Below are 23,411 nucleotides of genomic sequence, written 5' to 3' on the forward strand. Positions count from 1 at the left end.
CTGAAAAACTAGGCTTATACTCGAGTATATAAGGTAAATGCAGTTCTCTAATGATGCAATTTTAACTGCAGCATGTGAATGCACTCTGGTGACTTCAATATCTGCATAAAATATGACAAACAACAGTAATTGACGGTGATTGTTGGCTGATTGTGGATGTGTTTAGACAGAGCAGTGATCTGAAACAAACATCCCTATGAATTGTTTTACTGATTTCCCTGTAAAGGCCTTTAACTAAAATAAGGTTGAGGACATGGGTAGTAGCAGTGCATGCAGCTCTGTTTACTATGACTGTATTTGCAATTTATCGCTTACTGCTTGTTATGGGTTAATACCCCCGAGATTGTGGTAATATAAATAACAAAGAAAAAAACTCCAGCTTGACCAGAAAAAATGTTAGAATAAGGGGCTAAAATGCACATTTTATTTTGATTATATTGAAAACACGTGCACATAAACAGAAGGAAAAAAAAGACATTTACGTGTTTTGGACAAGAAATTAGATTTCCTTAAAGAGGAACTGTAAGGTCAATAAAACACTTTAGCTGCTAAAGAAAGCAGCTCCCTAGCCCTCCCCCCACCCCCTCAGTTATAGCATTGTAAATCTGTAACTTTATCGGAACATACCGAAAAGCTAGGAAACATTCCAGTACTTAGCAGGCCAATCGTTACACCTAGCTTACACCTAGCCGGTGTATTCATCAGGGGGTGGCCGGAGGAGGTGGTGACTGCCAGGCTCGATGCTGCAGTCCCATATGGAATGGGAGTGGCTCCCCCGGAGAAAAGAGAAGGGAGCGCCTCGAACCACCCCCTCATGAATACGCCAGACTGATGTAAGCTAGGTCTAACGATCAGACTGCTATGTACTGGAATGTTTCCTAGCATTTTGGTATGTTCCAATAAAGCTACAGATTTGCTATAGTGCTATAACTGGGGGGGGGGGGGGGTCGGCTAGGGAGTTGCTTACTTTACTATAATCAGCCAAAGTGTTTTATTGAACTGACAGGGTCTTTGTACAGAAAGAAATAGAAATCCTACGATAAAGGACTTCTACTTTTGTGTCCGAAACACGTTAATGGATTTCTTATTAGGTACACCTGTTTTTCATTTATTCTAAATAAAATGTACATTCTGGCAACATATTCTAATATTACTTTACTATTACACACAATATGATTTAGTATTCATCATCAAACCAAACCTGTTTAGAAGTTACAAAACACAATGGAGAGGGAGCTCGGCTCCCAGTTATCAGGTACAGTAGCAAGAATTGCTAAAACTACAGATCTTGTCATTCTAGAAGTCATCTGCATGACAATTTATCTAAGGTATGCATGGTTTCCTGAAAAAAAAATGTATGTTGTGGTTTGGTGCACATACACTCATATACGGTAATCCAGCCCTCACCAAATCGTGTCTGAATTTTAATATTTACCTGTGGTGAAATCTACAGAACCTGACTCGAGCATAGTTATTAATCCAAGCTAAGAGGCCTACTATCTTAGTGCTGTGTACATGCCGGACTTGAAAAACATTGCTCTGTGTTCCCCTTGTAAAACTAAATTGCAAATGAAATAGCAAATTGTGAACACAAGATTAGCATGCTATTTACATTGTGTGCAGGAGACGGCTGTAGACTACCGAAACGGGAACATTACAGGCAAATGCGCATTAGTGAAACTTCACATTTATTCCTTTGCTAGGGTTACCACCACACGGTAGAGATAACTTGTCTGCACAGATAGATTTACTTTGTCATACTGGGTGGATACCAGGAGGAAATGGAGACTAGCATGTCACCGTTCAATATTATACAAGGCAGTTTCCCGATCAGAGGTATTTTCCCTCTTTTCAGCTTTCGCATAGAAAGAGAAAAAGAAAGAAAAAGAAAGAATTACTGTAAAAGCAAAACTGTCTACCTGAAAATCAAAAAACAATCCATTCCGGTAAGGAATATTCCTGCAAATGAACATGTTGTGTTCTCTCACAGAAGACAGTTTGGGTTTGATCCGCCATGTTCTACCAGCACTAGAAAATCCGGCACCTTTGGGTATACACTTTGTGTAAACAGATTATGCAACTGATATGTGTCCTTAGAGAAACCAGTCCAGATTGCATCATTTCTGTTATATAAACTCCCCTATAATGAATAAATATAAGATTAGCAAAAGAGACCTAGATGTAAATAACCAACAGACTCTCCTGTCCCGGGAAAAACAAAACCAGGTGTTATATATATATATATATCTGGTGAACCATTTTAATCTTTACTCTTGTGTATCCTGTTATAATTGTGTAACATTTCATTAGAAATCCTATCCCACTTATTTGTTAAAAACTGGATAACCCCATTAAAGAAAGCTTTACCTCTGCGGATCACAGTATATTGTAGAATATTGCTGGAATATGCAGTCACACGCTGATCATTTGAAAAGAACAAAGTCAATGGGGAATATTTACTAAGGTCCTTAGGCCACATTTATCATACAATGTCCGACAGAAATGTGTCACATTCCCCGTGTTAAAGGTGCTCCAAAAAAAGTGGTGCACTTTGTCGGAGCAGTGCAGTGGGTGGGAGATTCATGAAAAATGTGCGCCAGAAACCCTGAATCTGGCACCCATAGCACACTACACAGGAAAACTGCACTGTTTTTATTAAATGTGGGCCATTTACTTTAAATAACACAACATCTTCCAACCCAATCCTATTCATCTATATAAAACCATACAGCACTTTGTAAATTACCTGCTTTGGAGAATATACTCCTGCCCCCAGGTTGGGCTCCAGGTATCGGTAGGCCCCTGGGCAACAGAGCCTTAGTGGGCCCCTTTGCACTGAACTCACATGGCGGCATTAAAAATTCAGAAACTAAAACAGTCTCCTGTTACCTAAAATACTTCCTAGTTTATCATCCCAAACAGTCCCCTCATGGTTATTTTTATACAAGCCCCCCTCACACCCTATGGCAGTGATGGCAAACGTTTTAGAGGCCGAGTGCCCAAACTTCAACAAAGACCCACTTATTTATCGCAAAGTGCCAGCACAGAAATTTAATTTGTGATTTATACTCCCTTCTCTGTCACAGTTTTCATTGATACCAGCACCTGAGGACACCAATAAAGCAGAAAATAGTCCCAGGTACAGCTGTCACTTTAAAATAGCTCTGTGCACAGCAAGTCCTGGGCTGTCTGGGACTGCAGGAAGATACCTGGAGTCATCTCTGGTGATGGCCTGAGTGCCCACAGAAAGGGCTCCGAGTGCCACCTCTGGCACCAGTGCCATAGGTTAGCCATCACTGCCCTATGGATTCATTAGATACAGCCCCCTCACCCTTATGGATTCCTTATGTATCGACTTATATGCCCCCCCCCAGCAGCTCTGGGCCCCTGGCACTTACCTAGGCATGCCCAGTGCTGGCGCCAGCCCTGCTTGCCACCACCAGTCACCATATACTATGTATCTATTATAATTGTAAAAGGCAAAAGGTTTGTGTCTATAAATGAAATATAACTGATTTACAAGCTCCTGTTTTTTTTATCATATTAAATGTAATATTCACATATTCAAACAAACCAGTTACCATAAAAATGCAGTTTAATCTACAGGCATCACATTATAGAGCAGAGAGGGCTGAGCAGATTGGACACAGTGATTGACAGCCAGCATGTTACAGTGCATAAGCTGAGAGTATTGTACATAGTATTCTGTTATCAGTGGGTAGCATTTTATAGAGCAAGAGAAGATATGTACATAGTGTCAAATTTGCATTAGAGGACGAGAAGTGTCCCATCTACATGAAACATGTTATATAACAAAAGGAGTTGAGCCGATTGTACACAGTGTCCTATCTGCAGGTGGTATCTTATAGAGCTGGAGAAGCTAAGCAGATTGTATCCAGTGTCCTATCTGCAGGCAACATGTTATAGAGCAGGAGGAGCTAAGCAGATTGTATACTGTGTGTCCTATCTGCAGGCATCATGTTATAGAGCAGGAGGAGCTAAGCAGATTGTATACTGTGTGTCCTATCTGCAGGCATCATGTCATAGAGCAGGAGGAGCTAAGCAGATTGTATACTGTGTGTCCTATCTGCAGGCATCATGTTATAGAGCAGGAGGAGCTAAGCAGATTGTACACTCTATCCTATTTGCAGGCAGCCTGTTATAGAGCAGGAGGAGCTAAACAGATTGTACACTGTATCCTATCTGCAGCCAGCCTGTTATAGAGCAGGAGGAGCTAAACAGATTGTATACTGTATCCTATCTGCAAGCAGCATGTTATAGGAAGGAACACAGCAGATTGTACACAGGATTTTTTTTTGCAGGCAGCATGTTATACATGAGGAGCATCTGAGCAAATAGGTTTACAATTTAAGGGAAAATATTTATATAAACATTTACATTTAAACTCTGCTCTTGGAAAATATGGAAAATATGCAAATAAGTCATTAGGCTTGCTGAAAGTCACGCTTGATGGTAAGGGGGGTGCCTTACAAGGTAGCAAAAAGGCATGGTTTTCCTGGTCCCATGTCCACATGCCTGCATGGTGGCTTTAATGGGCAAACTCTTCTTAAGGTCTCTTTGTATATGACCGATGGCCATCCATATATGAGATATCTCTGATACTCCCCCTGTGATTTTTCAGTACAGAAAGACAAATTAGATAAATTAATAAAATTCAGGTTCTACTGAAACTTGACATACAAAGTCATATATCCATCTTTTCATCTTCTTGTGTTCTATATTTTTATGATATGTTTATTTGTTTTACTATACATTCACAGCTATTTTCAGTCATGTCATCCCTGCACTTTCAATCCACATTTCTCTATCTACAACCTGCAGTCTCCTCTATTTGCCCTATTAATTGTTGATATGTTGGCATCCACGAGACAAAAATTACGCTGTAATTAAAAAATCATGTGATCCTCCTTAGTGCCAGTGAGAGCAAACTCATTTTTCCAGGCATTATGGTAACTGATTATTGCATTATAACCGACTCATTTTATATTGTATTTTAACAGCTCTCTCTATTGCTTACCTGATAGAATGGGAAAACGGCATCAATGATAAGGAATACAGCCCCTCGCCGGTACATCGCTTTTCTGCCATCATTCGTTATTTTGGAGAATTACTTGAATGGTAGAAGTGTTCTTAGCCATGCAATTTAGCCTGGTGTTTTGGCTGGTGTGAATATGTACTGGGAATGCCAGGAAAATTACAAAAGAAGCATGGTATTAAAATGAAGGAATGATTAACATTGAAATAAAAGGATGTTGCTTTTTGCCAATGATTTGGCAGTAATAATAAAATGCAGATTCGTTTCTACCTTTATCTTCTGTCACTTGACTTCCTTTACAGCACCATAGCTCTGTAGACCTATTTCATCTCTGCACAGGAATCCTTTATAAATGTGCACAAAACATTTTGAAAGGGTCACTTCTAAAGTTGTAGGAGCGGACTGGCAAAACAATAGTGACCAGCTGAAAAATCCAGTGCAATACCCAGAGTTTCTGCTGTAGTCTGATAATGCTGTAGACATTAAAATGGTGCCCATCTTATTGAAAGCCTATAAGCACCATATAAAATAACCAGGCTACAAGCAATCAGTAAGAGGGAAAAGGGAAATCGGCTCAACAACTTTTCATCCGGGTCCCAAACACTGTGCATGAGGACCCCATATGGAACACATTGGGAAAGATTCATTATGCCTTCTCCGTCAGTTTTGTGTCAGAGAAGGCACATGAATATCCCCCCCCGTCAATTTTCTGGCTTCTCTGACACGCCCACTGCTTTGCGCAAGTCAGGGTAGATAGTGGGTGGATAGTGGACAGAGTGTACTTTTACACTCACGACTTGTATTTTTTTGGGGCGCAAAATTGTGCCTCTGCTTGTGAATCTGACACTTTTCCGGCTAGTTTTGCGGTGCAATTTTTGGTGACAATTAGAGCAGCTAAAAGCTGGTTTAGGGAGTTCTATTTCAGCTTCATGAATGGGGAGGCAGTTTGAAATCTTTTTTTCGTGATCCAAATCATTAATCCCTTGCTCCACAAACTTACATCCCACTGAAAATTATAGAATGCTTCCTGCCCCACTCTGTGCCCAAATTAATTAATGCCTGCCAATATGACTGCAAACAATTAGACATTGACCATGGCATATTGATGCATATGATCTTCATTAGAATAATATAATGAAAGCATCAGTGATCTCAAAGCAGTTCAATATGAAGTAAGCATAGCATCTACTGTATTTTCCAATTAGGAATTATTAACGGAAATCTATCATTAAAATTAAGCATGATTAACCAGGAGCACTTACTCACATACAAAGACGCAGGGCCGCATTAAAAGGTGGGCTCCAGGACCACCAGCACTTTGCTCTAAAAGGTGCCCCCACCAAATGTGGGCGATTCAGGCAATTGCATAACCGCCCAAATCACCCACAGTATGTATGGATCAGGCTCCCAGGGAAGCACCCAACAGACTTCGTACCCAATAGACATCAGACTATGACAGAGTGAGAGAACAATAAGTTCTCTGCTCTGCCATAGACCATCTTATCCTGACACTGCAAGTGTAGAGGAGTAGGACGGTACACATCGGGGAAACAGAGAAATTTTATTATTTTACCCAGGGCAGTATATAGTTATAATAAGGGGGACTGTATATCATTATTATAGGGGGACTGTATATGGTTATTATAGGGAGGCTGGATATAGTTATTATAGGAGGGTGTATGTAGTTATAGGGGGGCTGTATATAGTTATAATTGGAGACTATATATAGTTATTATAGGGGGACTGTATGAGGCTGTATATAGTTATTATAGGGGGGTTGTATATAGTTTTTATAGGTGGCTGTATATTGTTATTATAGGGTGTCCGTATATAGTTGTTATAGAGAGGCTGAATATAGCTATAATAGGAGTATGTATATAGTTATTATAGGGGGCTGTATATAGTTATTATAGCGGGATCGTATATAGTTATTATAGGGGTCTGTATATAGTTATTATAGCGGGACTATATATAGTTATTTTAGGGGGCTGTATATTGTTATTATAGGGGGACTGTATAAAGTTATTATAAGGAGGCTCTATATAGGATATAATAGGGGTATGTATATAGTTTTTATATGGGGGCTTTATATAGTTATTATAGAAAGGCTATATATAGTTATTTTAGGGGGACTGTATATAGTTTTTATAGGGAGGCTGGATATAGTTATTATAGGAGGCTGTATATAGTTATAGGGGGGCTGTGTATAGTTATAGGAGGCTATATATTGTTATAATAGGAGGCTGGATATAGTTATTAACCCCTTACCGACATGTGACGTAATAGTACGTCACATGTCGGGTCCCGGTACATGGAGAGGGCTCGCGGGCCGAGCCCTCTCCATAGCCGGTAAGTCTTTGCTGCATATTGCAGCAAAGGCTTACCGGTAACACCCGCGATTGGTGCCGGCACCGATCGCGGGTGTTTTACCGCTGATCGACGCCGGCAAAGGTGCCGGCGGCTTCAAAAAGGCAGCAGCGCGCGGGCACCGCCATCTTTCCGTGGATCGTCGCTCCCCGTGACGTCATCGGGGAGCGGCGATCCGTCGCCATGGTAGCTTCGGGTCTCACGAAGACCCAAAGCTACTTCGGGTTAACCCATTCATTACGATGTGCTGTCAGCACATTGTAATGTATGAGCAGTAAAATCCCCATACACTGCCATACTGTAGTATGGCAGTATATGATAGGATCATACAGATGCCCTAGGGTTAAAGTACCCTAGGGAGTCTGAAAAATAGTAAAAATAAAAATAAAGTTGAAATAAAAAAATTATAATAAAAAAATAAAAAACTAAAAATTCAAATCACCCCCCTTTCCCTAGAATGGATATAAATATAAATAAACAGTAAAAATCATAAACACATTAGGTATTGCCGCGTCCGAAAATGCCCGATATATCAAAATATGATAACGGTTTTTCACTGCGTTTAACCCCGTAACGGAAAATCGCGCCCAAAGTCGAAAATGGCACATTTTTGCCATTTAAAAAAAAAAGAAAAATTCTATAAAAAGTGATAAAAAGGTCGTACAGTCCTAAAAATGATAACATTGTAAACGTCATCAAAATCCGCAAAAAACAACACCACCCACAGCTCCATACACTTAAGTATGAAAAAGTTATTAGCGCCAGAAGATGGCAAAATCCCCCCAAAAAATTTTGTACAGGAGGTTTTCATTTTTTAAATGTATGAAAACATTATAAAACCTATACAAATTTGGTATCTCCGTAATCGTAACAACCCAAAGAATAAAGTAGACATGTCATTTGGGGTGCACAGTGAAATCCGTAAAATCCAAGCCCACAAGAATACGGCACAAATGCGTTTTTTTACCATTTTCACTGCATTTGGAATTTTTTTCCCGCTTCCCGCTACACGGCATGGAATATTAAATACCACCATTTTGAAGTGTAATTTGTTACGCAGAAAATAAGCCATCACACAGCTCTGTACATGGAAAAAAAAAAAGTTACAGATTTTTGAATGTGGGGAATGAAAAATGAAAACGCAAAATTGAAAAAGGGCCGCGGCGGGAAGGGGTTAAAGGGGGACTGTATGAGGCTGCATGTAGTTATTATAGGGGGACTGTATATAGTTTTTATAGGGGGCTGTATGTTGTTATTATAGGTGGACGGTGTATAATTATTATAGAAGGATGTATACAGGCAGTCCCCGGGTTACATACAAGATAGGGTCTGTAGGTTTGTTCTTTAGTTGAGTTTGTCTGTAAGTCGGAACTGTATATTTTATCATTGTAATCCCAGACAGAACTTTTTTTGGTCTATGTGACAATTGAATTTTAAAAATGTTGCGTTGTCATAAGAACCAGGAGTAACACTAAAGCTTCATTACAGACACATTTGATAACTGTTACAGCTGTTTATTGTAGCCTAGGACTAAAGTACAATAAATTACCAAAATCCAGTGGTCCGTTTGTAACTAGGGGTCGTATGCAAGTCGAGTGTTCTTAAGTAGGGGACCGCCTGTATAGTTATTATATGGGGGCTGTATATAATTAATTTTGGGGGACTGTATATAGTTATTATAGGGAGGCTGTATATAGTTAATATAGGGGGATTGTATATAGTTATTATAAGGAGGCAGTATATAGTTAAAGGGCACCTACCACCACAAATCTACCTATAAAGGTAGATCGGGTGGTAGGTGAATCAATGGGACGTGAGGATAGCCATTTTAAGGGCTAATCCTCACGTCCCCGCACTGTTTTATAAACTTTTATTACATTAATATGTTAATTTACTTATGCGGCTACTGGGGCGTGGAGTAGCCGCATCTGAGGTTACACGAGGCGGCTACTCCACGCCCCGGTAGCCACATTACCCCTCCTACTCACCATGTTCGGCGCGCAGCTGCTCGTAGCTGCGCGCCCTCGTCCGCCGATCCTGACGTCTGCGCATGCGCAGAACAGCAGGCCCGCGCCTGCGCAGCCCCGGCTTCAGAGCAGTGACCGCGCAGGCGCGGGCCTGCTGTTCTGCGCATGCGCAGACGTCAGGATCGGCGGACGAGGGCGCGCAGCTACGAGCAGCTGCGCGCCGAACATGGTGAGTAGGAGGGGTAAAGTGGCTACCGGGGCGTGGAGTAGCCGCCTCGTGTAACCTCAGATGCGGCTACTCCACGCCCCAGTAGCCGCATAAGTAAATTAACATATTGATGTAATAAAAGTTTATAAAACAGTGCGGGGACATGAGGATTAGCCCTTAAAAGGGCTATCCTCACGTCCCATTGATTCACCTACCACCCGATCTACCTTTATAGGTAGATTTGTGGTGGTAGGTTTCCTTTAATATAGGGGGACTGCATATAGTTATTATGGGGTGTCTGCATATAGTTATTATAGGGAGACTGTATAAAGTTATTATAGGGAGGCTTCTATGGTTATTATAGAGGGCAGTTTGCCCCAGTGGCCTCCACCAATCTTAATCCGGCCCTGCATAGGCACTGTGACTGTGGAAATCTAATTTATTATCCATGGCCTCCTTCTTTTTAAAATAAACTTTGAAAATAATGCTAATGGTCTTCAAGACTCTTAGGGGTGTTGCCAAAGCAACAGAGCCAGTGCAAGGAACACTTTTTCCCTCACACTGTGTGCTATAACGTTCTGTTCTGCAGTAAGATTACAGCAGGCAGAAGGAGGCAGGTAGTACTGGTAGAGCAGGGGGGTTAGAAAGTGTAACAGCATGTGAATCTGCAGCAGGGAGGGCACAGGTCACACAATCCAGAGCCCTTTAGGCTCATATGATGATAGTAGAAAAGTTGAAATTAGAGGAAAGGATAACCATGGATAGGCCATGGATAACAAATATAAGAAGAGTGCCATTGCCACAGTGTGCGGATCTATATATCATAGTATCATAGTATAGTTTTTCAAGGCTTATACTTGAGTCTATAACCCGAAGACAGAGCCAAAGGATACCTTTTTATAGGCTTGGCATACTCAGTGCAGAGGCTGCTGGCTATATAATGGGGTAAGGGGCTGTTGGCTATACACTGGTGGCAGATGGCTATATAATGGGGGCAGGGAGCTGACTACATACTAAGGGGCGGGGGCTTGTGGCTATATACTGGGGATATGGAGCTGTCGACATACTAAGGGGCAAGGGGCTGGCTACATAATACGGGCAAGGGGCTGCTGGCTATATAAAGGGGGCAGAGGCTGCTGGCTATATATTAGGGGCAGGAGTTTCTGGCTATATACAAGGGGACAGGGGCTTCTGACTTAATGCTGGGGGGCATGGGCTGGCTGGCTATATATTGGTGGCAGGGGCTGCTGGCTATGTACTGGGGGACGGCTATATACTAAGTAGGAGTGGGATGGCTATAAACTAAGGAGTGGTGTCTGCTGGCTATATACTAGGGGGCTGTTGACTATATACAGGGGGCAATCAGTCTATGTCTTATTTACCACTCAATAAATACAAGAGAACATATATGAATAATGTGGTTGAATACTGTCGGGAAGTAAGAGCTCGTCTTATCGAGACTTTGCCTATTAATGCGACCTTGCAGGCATGTGAAGACTTACAGCCATTGATTCTCCACTGCTGGATTCTGGTCAATATGCAAATACATTTTCCAGGATAGGTTAAGACAAACATTGATTCCTAACAACCTCTTAAGGCATCCTGTAAGGTAGCCTTTATTGGCAAAGTCTCCATATTGAGAACTGTTATTTACCAACCCTAGTAAAAAGCCTCTAGCTACACTGCAATGATGCAAACACATTGGTTAGACTTTTATCTCCTATCATGTCATTAAGCTTTCTGAAAGTCATGCTTGAAGTTAAGGAGGCTAGCTGACTGGGTAGCTAAGAGGCAATGGTTGTTCTTATCCCATCTTCGAAAATGTGGCAAATATATGAATTGCGTACATAGGCAGGCATAACAAGCAAATAATAAAACTAGGTTTAAAGGTATTTAATCCTAAGAATAAACCAAGGAAATTAAATGAAATTAAGAGGTAGCAGGTGGGAAAGAAAGGCCAATGTTGCCTGCTTGTTATTGTATGCAGAGTGAAGGGGAAACACATCTTCCCATGGTTCTCGTCACTTCTCTTTGCTGGCTAGTAAACCATTCCTATTGAAGACAAAAAAGTTTTCTTTACTGGGTGGTAATGATAAAGGTTTAGCATTTCCCCTACTGCTTTAACATTCACACTGACAATGTGAGTTGTTTTAGTGACTTTATACCAAAATTGTTTTCCTGCTAATGTTTTGGCATGGTGAGACATTTCAAAATGATTGTCCTGATCACATCAAAGTAGGGGAAATAACCCAAAGTCATCAAAGAACCATAGTCATTTCACATTCCTTATCTTGCCAATACAGATAAACACTTAGCACAAGTGGAAAGGCCAAACCTTTTGAAGTGGCAGGCTTAGGACTCTACCCAATAAACCTGGGGGTATATTGAAGGTGCCCATGCCAATTCCGTACTGCTCAGCAAATCTGAGGTTTCACACCAAACAGATGTACTACACACTCCTATGTGTTTTATATAATCCAGTATGATCCCTAACAACATATATTGATTGCTTTGTTCACGTTAAGCAAATATACAGCTAGAAGGAAGAAAAACAGATCTCATCTGATGGCAGTCAAATTATTCAAATAATGTGTGCCTTGCCTTATTAACAGCAATCTTATCTCTGCAGTCATCTCCACGTTTTTTCACATGACCATGATGAGAAAAAGTCAGCAGAGTGATATGTAAACTGTCAAATAGATTTTCTAGATATTTCTTTCCTGCTACTGCACATGAATTATGTATATGTGGAAATACGATCACTTTCATAGGGAAGGAGTCTTAAATATGCATCAGTTCTTACTTCCTTACTTATGTACTAAATACATAGGGGCAGATTTATCAAAAGTGTCCTAAGGTGAGGCAGAACAGAGCTAGACTATACAGTTTTATGCTTCACCAGATTTATCAAAAAGTCAGATGATAAATCTTTTGTAGCCTAAGACTGCCTAGCCATAGTTTGCCCCTCGCCCCCCCCCCCCCCCAGCGGCTGGCTTAGTTCACGCCATATAAAGAGTAGACTTTAGTCAATAGTTCACAGCCACATTCCCTTTATTCTTAAGGGGTCTCAGGATAAAATATCCTAAGAACTATTTTAAAGGAAATCTACCATCAAAATCCATAATGATAAACCAGAGACACTTACTCATAGATCCAGGCACAGTGACTGGGATAATCATCTTATATTTGTTATCCATGACCTCCTTCCTTCTAATATCAACTTTTAATATGCTAATGAGCAAGAAGAGCTTTGGATGTGTTACCAGTGCCCCTCCATGCTATAGCTTCACTGTGCTACAGTCTTCCCCCTGCAGCTGTTTCAGATAACAGCAGGCAAAGGGAGGGGGAACAGGGAAACAGTGCAACTGCCTGTAAAGCTACAGCATGTAGGGTCTTTGATAACGCCATCATTTTTAAGGTTGATTTTAGGAGGAAGGCAGACATGGATAATAAGATTACCACTGTCACAGCGCCTAGGTCTATAAGTAAGTAAAAACCCATGATATTTCCGCTCTCCAAAAAGGCATCCAGGCCTCTCTTGCTCATGTACAAAGAATCTTCCATAACAACCTCCTGCGGCAGAGTTCCATAGTCACACTGCTCTAACAGTAAAGAATACCTATATATGACGATAGTAGAATTGCCTCTCCCCTTTAGGCAAAGAGGATGCATCCTTGTCCTGGTCACAGGCCTAGGTATAAAAAGATCTTGGGAGAGATCTCTGTACTGACCATTAAGGTATTTGTAAATTGTAATTAGGCGTTCCCTCTAAACTGAATAATCCCAAATTTTATAATCTGTCATTGTATTCTAGTCCCCCCATTCCCCTAATAATCTTGGTTGCTCTCCTCTGCACCCATTCCGGTTCTACTATGTCCTTTTTATATACTGGTGCCCAAAACTGTAAACAGTATTCCATGCGTGGTCTCACCAGTGATTTGTATAAAGGAAAAATCTCCTTATCATGACAATCTATTCCTCTCTTGATACATCCCATAATTGTATTTGCTTTAGTATCAACTTCCTGGATTTGGCCATTAAACTTAAGTTTACCTTCCACCAATAACCACAGGACTTTTTCAACTACAGTTTTACCAAATAATTGACTTTTTAGAACATGATTGTTCTTTTTGTTTCCACAGCTCAAGTGCATAACCTTACATTATCAGGCATTTCTCCACCTATTCCTCCAGCTTCTACAAATTAATATTGTACTATTGGCCTTGGTAGTAATTACTTTACAGAGCTTAGTATCATCTGCAATTATTGAAACTTGACTGTGTAAACCCCCTATGAGGGTTGTACTGCAATGCACATTGTCATCCATGTTGTACATAAAAGAAAATCTTAGTGATTCCTGCTCGTTTTTTAGTTACAGAAATTTGTAGTTTGTAGGACACCAGACGGATCTCCCCAGTAACAACTGGGAGACATGGTTCTGCTTCAGTCGCACATGCGTGGACAGATCTGTCTCTGCTGCGTGACCGCTCATACTCTCCTGAGGTACACGTTCTGCCTGCCTGGAACACAGCCAATCAAGGAGCAGTGCGTACAGTGTGAACTGGGAACTGAAGGTTTTTTGCGGAGCGTGGCGGCTATCTTTATTCTTCGTTTCATGCTGGGTAAAAACCCTTTTAAAAAATGAATTTCAGAACCAGAACCAAAAAAAATTAGATGAACTGGGTAAATGTAAGAAAGAACATCTAATAGAGATAATTACTTTACACATCTTAGTATCATCTGCATATTTTGAAACTTTACAGTGTAAACCCGCTACAAGGTCATTAATAAAAATATTAAACAGAAGGGGACCAAATGCCACCCCACTGATAACTTCAACCCAATCTCTGAATGTGCCACTAATGATGACCCTCTGTTTTCTATCACTAAGCCATTTTCCCCTAGTCCTAGCAGTCTCATTTTATGTACCAACCTTTTATGCAGCATGATATCAAATACCTTGGTAATATCCAGATACACAACATCCACAGCCTCCTCCAGGTCTAGTCTAGAACTTACCTCCTCATAGAAGCCAATTAGATTGGTCTGACAAGACCGATCCCTCATAAACTCATGCTGATCCTGTGTTAAAAGACTATGTACAGAGAGATATTCCAGGATAGCATCTCTAACAAATCCCTCAAATATTTTCCATACAGAAGTTAGACTCATGGGTCTGTAGTTTCCAGGATCGCTTTTTTATCCTTTTTTGTATATTGACACCACATTTGCTATGCGCCAGAACCCCCAATAAACAAATCTATAAATATTAGAAGTAATGGTTGAGTATCAGAGTAGATAGTTCATGCAGTGCCCCGGGTAAATCTGATGATTTATCTATTTTAATGGTTTTGAGGCACTTTTCTTACTGGGTTAAACTGTTCACATTCAAAAAAGAATTCACATTATCCCTCGTATGTCTTCCATCTGGGATTTTCCTTTGTAAAGACAGTTGAGAAGATGACATTCAATAAATAGGGACTTTTTTCATCTCCCTCCACCATGATCCCAGGGTTTTCCTCAGAGGGCCCACACTCTCCTTTTTAAGTTATTTATATCTTTGATGAATAATTTGGAATTATTTTAACTCTTCTTGGCAATATTTGTGCCAGTCTCTATTTTTGCTGCCTTTATCTGAATTTACAGTATTTATTAATCTCTCTATAATTCTGTAACGCTTCATCACTACCTTCTTGTTTTAGCACTTTAAACGCCTTATCTTTCTCATTTATTGCTTGCCTTAGAATACTAGTTAACCACATAGTTTTTTTTCTTATCTCTCTTATGCTTTTTTCCATAAGGTATGTGTTATCCACAGGACCTTTTTAGAATATTTGCCTTTGTTTTTTAGAACATTGTACCAGTTTATGCCTTTAATGTCCTCCTTTAGCTACTGAAAAAATTGCCCTCCTTAAGTTTAGAGTGTTTATTTCCCCTCTTCTTACCATCTTAGTAAAACATTATATAAAATCAATGATATTGTGGTCACTATTACCCAGGTTCCAGGAGTGCCCTCCCCCTTTTGTTGGCTCCAGGACTAGTTGTGACATGTAATTGTCTTTAGTTGCCTTTGAAGGACCTGGCTGCAAGAACCTTTGCAAAAAGGTGCGTACCCTTTTCTAACTATAATAATAATATCTATAAACAATCCCCACACCCTAGTTTCCGTTCTTTGGGAAATATTGTGAGTTAACTTTCTTTTTCCGTTGTGGTGAGGTCCTGTGAACTTGCCAACATTAGTTGCTTAATATGTTGTTTATTATTATCTTAAAAATGTAGAAGTAAAGATCCGAACTGCATAGAACTGCAAACAATCGTTGTTCAGTATCCGGATCCATGATCCGGAAAAAGTGCAAAGCTGGTTTATCGAAGGTCGAGCAGCCAATCAAGCAGCTTGCAGTCCATTAGCAACCCCAAGCACATCTGCTTTAGGCATGCCTGTGATTGGCTAGACTGTACAAGTGTCTCTGCAGTATAAAAGCAGGTTTACATGTCCAGACCCCACTCCACACAAGAGACAGAGCTAGGGAGAGTTTGCTGCTCTTCACATGGTCAGTCATATGGGCAATCTTATAGACTTCTCATAATCTAGGAATTGCCCTTTTCTGGGCACCTACATATAGTAAGAAAGCTGCTGTTATAAGGGGTAAATGGAAATCTGATTCATGCGCTGATGGAGTCTCTGACCTGTTTCCCAAACATAAAGGCCTGTGGTTGGACACTGCTGACAAAATAAGGTAGACCACATTAGAGGACCTGCAGGAAATGGTTCCCTTGATCTGATGTACATGCTGTGATTTAGGTACAGGTACCTGGTCACCTGTGCGAATGTGTTGGCACGTTTTACACTTGCTTTGCAGGCAGGGTGAGGTACCATTTTCTGATGGAGGTCTCAGGGCACTCAGGACAACCAGTTGTTTCAGGTTTGGTGGTTGCCAGAAGGACAGGAGAGGAGGGACTGGAAATATTTCTTTTAGTCTTGGTTCTTTATGCAGAATCGGTTGGAGTTCCTTGGCAATGTGACGTAGGATCTCCAGTTGTAGGCTGTAAGTGACTACTAGGGGTACTCTGGCCTCCTGTTGGGTCTCCTTATATTTGAGTAAATCATCTCTGTTGATGGCTGCTGCTTTACCTATTTGGTTATCAGTCACTTTTGGTCTGTAGCCCAACTGGAGAAATTCAGACCTGAGCTCCAGGAGGTGTTTTTCCAGGTCTGTCTTGTCTGAACAGATACAGTTGTAGCGTATGGCCTGGCTGTATATGATAGACTGTCTGGTATGTTTGGGGTGGAAGCTGTTATTTCTCAGGTAGGCCGTTCTGTCTACGGAATTGGTTTATGGAATATTGTTGTGGTTAAGTGGCTGTCTTTAATCTGTATGGTGGTATCCAGAAAGTGTATCTCCTTGTCTGAATAGCTTAGTTTCAGATTGATGGTGGGGTGAAAGTTGTTGTAGCCCTCATGGAATTGAATTAGGGCCTCCTCACCTGCAGTCCAGATGTTCAGAATATCATCAATATAACGGAGGTAGATCATGGGTTTTGTGGTGCATGTGGATAAGTAAGCACCTTCCAGTTCAGCCATAAAAAGATTGGCATACTGTGGTGCACACCTTCAACCCATTGATGTTCCCATACACTGTAGGTACAGATCCTCTTCAAATGAGAAATAGTTGTGGGTGAGCACAAATTGTATGAGATCTGAGACCAGTTCTGTTGGTAAGTTGTGCTTCTCCATGTGTGCCCCGCATGCTGCTATTCCATCTTTATGGGGATGTTAGTGTATAGAGATTCCACATCCATGGTGGCCTTCCAGGCCTTCCTGGATTACCATCTTTGTGTATCTTGGGGAGCATATAGAAACAGCCTGGCCTGGGATCCTCTGGGATAAGAAGGTTGACCTTGTGTTGCATCTCAGTTGAAAACTTCTTGGTCATATCAATAAGTTGCTTCTTGTAGGCCTCTGTTGGATCACTCTCAAGTTTACTATAATGAATGGGGTTGGACAGCTGTCTGTTTGCTTCCTAGATATAGTCAGAAGTATTCATTATGACTATTGCACCCCCTTTGTCTGCAGGTTTTATGATGATATCTGAGTTTGCTTTCAATGATAGAATAGCCCTTTGTTCCTGCAGGGTTAGGTTATTGACTTGTTTCTTTCTTTTCCCCAGGATTTCAGTTTTCCCTTTTTTTCTGAAGTGGTCAATGTATTTGTCCAGTGTTGAGTTGGTTCCAGATTTGGGGGTCCAGGTGAGGAGACCCAATCAGGTCGAAAAGGTGCTGTCTACAGTTGGGAGTCTGTTCCTTCTGGAATAGATATACTGGTTTGGTTTTAATCCTGCATCATGTCATAAGGCCTCTTGTAGGTCATGCTTGATGTCAAGGGAACTGCCCTACAAGGTAGCTAAAAGAGGTGTGGTTTTCCTTATCCCATCCATGTTAGTTTGGCATACATCAGGGAAATAAAGGGTTGAATTTCAACATAGCTAGAAAAGTCTGGGCCCCTTGGCAAACATTTTTGTTGGGTCCAATCCATATAAGCATGAACATCAAAGACTGATGTGCAGATTATATCTTGTTGAAGAATACCAATCCACCATATGTGTAACTCGCCTTGGGCCGCCTGCTGACTTTTGAAGTCGCTGCAGTTTTCTACTGCTCTTGGATGTAAAAAATGTGAAAATGTCTCCCAGGGATCTTTTATGACCTCATGACCTCAAAAAATATTAATAAATATTCATAAAAATACATTTGCATTTCCCCATATAATAGAAAAAAAACCCTGCTACACAACAAAAAACATCACCATAGTCTCCCTATTTGCCTGAGACTATACCTATTATATATCAAAATGACCTAAACAAAATAGGAAGTTCATTAATAAAGTTCATTTTGTATATAGGGGTCATCTGTAAGTTGGGTGTTCTTAAGTAGGGGACCGCCTGTACTTTCATAAGGTTAGGCCTAGCATTAAAGTCAGGGTTACCGTTAGGTTTAGCATTAGGGTTAGAATTAGCGATAACTCTAATGTGCTAACCCTAAAGCTAATGCTAACCCTTACTCTAACCCTAATGAAAAAAAAATCATAGAAAATGAAGGAAACAAGATAGGAACTTTTTATATATAAATAAATAAATAAATTGGTGTTTTACAATTATGCTGGGAAAAGCCATAAAAATAAGCATTTTTTGGTGATTTTTGCATCATGGAGTATTAGATATTGGACAAACAATTAACTGCAGTATTTGTACCACTGCAGGAATATGACCTTACCGCCACTCTTTTATAAACTGCTAAATGATTGATATCTGCAGATATGAGCTGTGTATTCCTTTGATACATCTATTTCCAATTTCAGAAGGCTATTGATTGTAGACTCCAGTATGACCACTGAGCCTGCAATTTCTACCTGCGTATCACTCCATAAATTAAAATCTCAATGTGATAATGCTTTCTACTTCATAGCATAGAGTGTAAACCATAGCATATACAATACTGTATAATGACGTAAGCCTCTAATCTGTCATCTTTGGACGCTCGTTTGTAAATTTTCCATTTCTTTTCTGTCCAGATAAATATTTTACCACCTTTCATCTATTCACTTGGTCGGTGTATAACAGGTATTGTGCCTGATTTTATAAACTGTTGCTTATGAATATTTCATCACCTATCTCTATTTTTGTCAGGATTGTAATGCCCTCTCGTTTTTTATTGAGTATGATTAATATTTCATTGTCATATCTTAGCTGCAGGTTGGTTTGCTTTTGTGTCTGCTTTCGTTCCTATTGAAGTATTTAATGCTTAATCTATAAAGAAAAAATGTGGCTCGTCAGATTGGTTCTAGATATTGTGATCACAATAACTTTTACAGTGCTTTTGCAATGATACATTTTACAGCTGCACTTTAATGCAAGTGGTGTACGTCCCCCATCTTCATAGTGGCGGATTATAAATATATGATGAATACAATATACTGAGCATATGTGAGTAGTAACTGCTTGTCTCTCAGTGCTTTCAGTGGTCATACAAGAACTCTTTATTTTATATTTCAAACAGAAAAAGCATTCTTATTATTTCTATAGTATTTTTAGAATCATTATCATTATATGATCTCAACGTCTTGTGTAATTGAGCAGAGAAGAATCATATTTTGCCTGAGATGACTCTGACATTTTTAGGCTGCAGGTTAGTGTCACTTTAGATCCCCCTATTTTCATTTCTTTTGCATCTTTTGGTGTCATTTTGAAGTAAAAAATCTCATCTTCTGCTTCTATGATCTATGGAACCAGAGATACAGACAGTTAAAAAAAAATGTTGATAGATCCAGTCCCTGTATATTTCTTTAATTGCCTGTATCTCCGTTTCTGTAGCTCACAGAACTACGAGCCACCACCGATGCGAATCTGAAAGATGAGATTCTTCTCTTTAATATGTCCCTTTAAACCTTACTGAGGTATTAGATTAATTGGAGCAGAGGGGAGGAGTGAGCATTAGTGCAGCTCCACCTCAATCTCTGCTCCATCCTGCAAGAGCATGCAGGATATGTGTCCCATTATGGTAAGATATAGTTTCAGTTCTTCTGTACATACAAGTCTTTAGTTTGTTGATTAAGGTTGAATTCACACGCCCGCCGGGGGACGTGTATACGGACGCAAGCTTGCGGCCTTACATACGTCCCACATAGACGGCAATGGCCGCACAGAGCGATATGGTGCCGCTCATGTGCGCCACCATACCACTCCATACATAGGGAAAAGATAGGACATGTCCTATTTTTCCCTGTGTTATGGTGCTGTGCGCCATGCATGGCTATGGAAAGGAGAAGGGTCACCTCTCCTCCTCTCCATCACGGTGAACGTATGCCCACCGAGCTTCGGCCCACGGGCATATATTTGTGTGAATGCAGCTTAAGGTATATTGTAAAAAATACACTGTAGTCTGCTGGAAACATGTTAAATAGTTAAAGGTGAAAATATTTAATTTCTGAGAAAAGATTTAATATTAATTTCATTAAATATTAAGTCTTATCCTTCTATGCTGAAGTGTCAAAGAGGCGGTCTTCAACCAACAGCAGTAATATACGTATATAAAATACAAGTTAGGGTGGATTCACACGACCGGTGCCCGCCGTACCGTAGCACGACGGGCACACGGCAGCACGTGGGGAGAGGAGGAGGGGGAGAGCGCTGCTCACCCCCGCCCCTCTCCATAGGGATATATGGCGCATGGCGCCGTATGCCCTGAAAAAATAGGACGTGTCCTATTTTTTCACGGGGCACGGAGCAGTACCGTACCGCTCCCGCCCCCGTCTATGGGGGACGTATATCGGCCGTATATACGTCGGCCGTATATACGTCCCCCTTGCGGTAGTGTGAATGCAGCCTTATACTGATTATGTTCCACCCATATTTTCATTGGCTCAGCTGCTTTTGCTCTATAACAAGTCTGCGGATCAGACTTTAAGAGAACCTGCCACTAGCGCCCACACACACACAAACTACACAGTGCCTTTTAGATTTCTTCATACATGTTCCACGGATGCCTCTATTTTAAAGCCACCATTCTCCTACAAAAGACTTTCATTTATGTCCTCTGTTCCAGTCATGGAGTCGGGGGGAGCTGCAGTATACAGACAGGCTACCCTGCCCTCCTCACTGATACTGCTAACCCAGCTGAAAAGAATTTCTAAGCATAAGGTGATAAATAGGTGAGAAAGACAGTGGATCTCTGTGACTCACCTCTGCTATATCATTAACCACTCCCTCAGGAAGCAGGGGGTTGAGAGTGATGCTTGCTGTGTGAAGAGAAATCAACCTTGCTTCTTACCCAACCCTCAGTAATTCTCTTCAGCAAGGTTAGCAGTGTCAGTGTCAGTGAGGAGGGCAGGGTAACTTGACTGCATTCTGAAGCTCCCCAACTCCATGACTGGAACAGAGGACATCAATTAAAGTCTTCTTTACAAGAATGGTGCTCTAATTCCATGGATAAAGGCATCAGAGGATCATGTATAAATACATTTAAAAGAAACTGGGGCACATTTCCTAACAAAGTCACTGGAGTTCACTAAAAGTGCATTGTCCGGCATGACCCCTAATTGGTGTCATAGAGGCCAGCACAGCGGCGCGACAAAAGGGTCGCCTGCGACACAATCTTAGCACACCCACTGCTTAAATACCTGTGCAAGCCGTTTTAGCCATGAAGAACGTGAACAGTCCGACTAAAGTGCGACACGCAGCGCAAGGCCCTGTCAGGCACCAGGGGTAGTTGACCCACTGGACCACCGCGGACGATGACAGGACATGGCCGACACCTGAGAGCGGGTTGGACTTGCTGTGGAGTGGTACCACCAGATCGCTCCACAGGCGCAACTTTGTAAGCTGTGGCGGCCAAGGCGAAGTGCAAAGTCGTATAGCAGAATCGCAGTCAGGGATAGGCAGGAGGTTAGGACAGGCAGCACAGGATCAGAGTCGGGGACGTAGCAAAGGTCCGGACAGGCAGCACAGGATCAAAGTCAATAACGGAACTGGGAGTCACTACGGGAATTCACAACACGAGCACATGGCATTAGTGACAAGTTTTCTCTGAGGCACAAAGATCCGGCGAGGAACACCAATCAATGGTGCGCTGGCCCTTTAAATCTTTGGGAGCCAGCACGCGCACCCTAGGAGGAGGTGGCGACATTCCTGACCACCAGAGCCGTAATGAGGACAGGTGAGTCGGACCGTCGGAGTGCGGTTGCTCTTGAGACGTGGGTCGCAGGAGCACCCGTGACAGTGCCTCATTGTGTGCGGTGTGTGGGGGAGGCATAGATGACAGGTTCTCTTTAAGGTGACAATTTTACTTTGAAAGGTCTTCAAGGCTAAGTTTTATCTGAAGGAGAAAAGCATTTGCGCTATTAAGAAGATAGAGGGTACATAGGGACATGATACAGTACCAGACATACTTTCACCAGACGTTCTTTTCACTTTCCTAAGTGTTAATAAACAGTGTATGTTTTCAACAAGGATATTTACAGTATAGTCTGTTTCTTATTATTATCCATTTATTACAGGGTCAAATGCTACCTAGTAATACTATAGTTTCTTTGTATCATTAGTATATCATTCAGTGTATTTATTTGTTTTCATTATTTTTTCACACTTTTGTCTTCCCTCCTAATAGGGCAGGATTTGCTGTTTCATTACACTAAATGGTAAATAATATATTTACCATTGCCATGAAAAAATACATAGCTGCCTTATGATGCTTTAGACCTGATGGTTACTTTGCTAATATTTTTCTATGATTTATTTTGGTATTTTGCACTGATTTTTTATGGGAGTGTTTCTTTTTATGTACAGTATTTATTTTTTAATTGCTGATGCGGTGTGGCTCATTCACATGGCCATACTGGGGGCAGTGATCTGGTCGCATGATTTACAACCTGATCACGGTGACCAAAGATCTCTATGACTCCTCTATCCAAAGTATAGGATTTGTGCTATATTTAGGCAGATTTGCGGTGTGACTGCTTGTTTGCCTATGGAAGCCCTGTTCTTGTCCAAGATCCTGTCCGGGCGAGAACACGGTCATATGTTATAACACAATTTTATTATTATTTTATTTTATTTAATCCTAATCCATAATACATTATATTTACAATACATTAAACAATTCCCCATCCTTTCCTAAATAAAAAAACATAAATAAATAAATGTATTTATAACATCCCTTTCAGAAGCCCCAACCTGCACCAAGCATTATTCATAGCATGACACTTCTAATTTCTTGACCCCATTCTCTCCCAAACTATAACATTATCTTACCTAACCTGAGG

The 23,411-nt window shown here is 41.0% G+C and overlaps 1 protein-coding gene and 1 long non-coding RNA gene across 2 annotated transcripts in view; one reads left to right on the top strand and one right to left on the bottom strand.

Annotated features, from left to right (window-relative positions):
* SATB1 (SATB homeobox 1) overlaps nt 1-23,411 on the top strand; it is a 130,694-nt gene that overhangs the window by 15,752 nt on the left and 91,531 nt on the right. The gene's annotated exons all lie outside the window — the stretch shown is intronic.
* The window catches only part of LOC140133452 (uncharacterized), a 48,178-nt gene continuing 28,355 nt past the window's right edge, over nt 3,589-23,411 (bottom strand). Inside the window, exons 3-4 of the long non-coding RNA XR_011855897.1 lie at nt 5,039-5,197; nt 3,589-4,628 (exon numbers count right to left, since the gene is read on the bottom strand). This is a non-coding gene — a long non-coding RNA (uncharacterized lncRNA). The remainder of the gene's footprint in view (nt 4,629-5,038; nt 5,198-23,411) is intronic.

This window comes from Engystomops pustulosus, chromosome 5 (assembly GCF_040894005.1).
Source record: "Engystomops pustulosus chromosome 5, aEngPut4.maternal, whole genome shotgun sequence".
Taxonomy (NCBI): Eukaryota; Metazoa; Chordata; class Amphibia; order Anura; family Leptodactylidae; genus Engystomops; species Engystomops pustulosus.